We start from the raw sequence: 2,500 nt of genomic DNA, 5'->3' as shown, positions 1-2,500 counted from the left end.
GCCATGCGCAAGTAGCTTTGTGGGCGGTTCTACGGCGATGTTGCTACTTTACCGGCGCATAAATGACTCTTGCGCCTGGCGCAAATCTAAAAAGGGTTGGTCTGAAGTATAGCCTAATTACCCTTAGGTGTGGTTTGGGCGTAACGTGCAATAAATCAATGAGAGTGCCATCTCCCATCCCCTTTAAGAGCCATGAGCGCATTTGAATCTGACGAGTTGATATTTTGACGGCGAGTTTGCAGTCTCCGATGAGACAGATGCTTGACTTTGAATTTCAAACTTCAAATGGCTCAGTTTATGGCCAAATAATATCCCTAATTCACACATGGAATAGAGTTTTCTTCCACAACTTCAGAAACACTGAGTCCACAAATAAATTTTGGCAAAGAATACTTAGCACACATATGATATGCGTAACTGTGGTTCTATGATATACGCAATACATTGACAAATATGCATGTGTCCCCCCGTTAATATACATTGCCATGGACTGTTTAGTGTGCGTGTGTTTTAACAGATGGACGCACACACGCGCGCCCGCTTTCATTAATTCTTTCACATACACACACGCGCGCCCGCTTTCATTCATTATTTTTAACACTCACTCGCGGAAAAACAATGTTTTCTCATGATCAAATACTCATCAATCCTAAAAGTTATGGGCTTGTACACGATGTCTGTGTCAAGAAAATATGTGTTTGCTGTACGGTGTTTGCAGATGCATTGATTTAAAAGTACAATTTATTACCGCTGTATCAGCTGTTCTTTTCCCAAATAATTTCTTAAGAATGTGTGGCTAAGTAGATGAGAGAAGCAAAGTGAATGCGCGAGGTGCACAAGCAACATTATGCATGCGCCCTTAAAATAGCATCTGAACAACGCGCCACTGACTTTAAACCAGGTATTTCCTGGTTTGTGGCGCAATTGTTTTCTGAAACTGCAAAATAGCACCAGGGAACGTTTGCGCCAGAACACGCCTCCTCCTTTCGCCGAACCGCCCCTAGGGGCGCAAGATCATTCCCTAGAGAGAGAGAGAAAGAGAGAAAGAGAGCGAGAGTGAGAGTGTTAGAGAGTTTGAAAAAGTGCATAGTGTTGTTGTCTCTCTTTATCACTCTTTATTACTCACTCTCACGCTCTCTTTTTCTCTCTATGTCTCTCTCTCTCATACATCCATACCCACACACATAAAAACACACGCATGCATGCACACACCACACGTGCAAACACACACACACACACACACACACACACACACACACACACACACACACACACACACACACACACACACACACACACACACACACACACACACACACACACACACACACACACACACACACACACACATACACAAACAGTTTCAAACACACAGGACATGTGGCCTGATGAGATAGCAAACAGTTTATTCGTTTTTTACTGGTGAAAATAACTATTTTTGGCTTGAAGATTGTGTCTTGTTACGGTTTGGGCAACATTGGGACTGAATTAGACTCTCTCACACACACACACACACACACACACACACACACTCACACATACACACACACACACACACACACACACAAACACAAACACATCCAAACACACACACCCAACCCCCCCCCCTCCCCCCCCCACACACACACACACACTGACGGTGAACAATGAGAAAATGATAGCTGCTGGAAAAAAAGGGCGACGATCATTGGCCAGCATAGCCCCCTTCACCACTCTATTTATTTTAAAACTGATAGTTGACTGCGGTTTCCAAGCTGCGGTGCGGGTGCACGTGGGGGGACGGGACCGGAGCGATGACGGTCGCAAATCAAGCAGTCAACTGTCAGAGGCTGCGGTCTCTTATGATGACAGACTCCCATGACCTTATATAGGCATGCGTTTAAATGTGTCCAATGAATGCACACACACAAACACAAACACATACACATGAACGCACACACACACACACACCCACACACACACACACACACACACACACACACACACACACACACACACACACACACACACACACACACACACACACACACACACACCCACACACACCCACACACACACACACACACACACACACACACACACACACACACACACACACACACACACACACACACACACACACACACACACACATCCACAAACAATACACACGCACACACACAGGCACCTGCCAATGGGAAGAAAGGAGATTGAGACACAGAGGGAAATGTGTTTGAAGGACGTATGTATAAAACTCTCTCGTACTCTCTGAATGCATGTTAAAGCTAGGGTAGGTAATTTAATTTGGAAGCTTTTTTTGTCATATTTGTTGTCAAATTCCCCTGACATCCAGACAGCAGTCAATAGACCAAATACTCTGATTTTTTTTTTATTATATGCCATCTATGGCTGTTGCAGGCCTGTAACAGGCCCAACCAATCATTTGGTTTGGCCCCAATGAATTGATTGGACGGCCCGCCTGTCTGTCTACCTACCTACCTGACTGCATGCACACTCTCCC

The sequence above is a fragment of the Gadus chalcogrammus genome, chromosome 8 (genome assembly GCF_026213295.1).
Source record: "Gadus chalcogrammus isolate NIFS_2021 chromosome 8, NIFS_Gcha_1.0, whole genome shotgun sequence".
NCBI classification, from domain to species: domain Eukaryota; kingdom Metazoa; phylum Chordata; class Actinopteri; order Gadiformes; family Gadidae; genus Gadus; species Gadus chalcogrammus.
Note: the sequence above shows the minus strand (reverse complement) of the source record.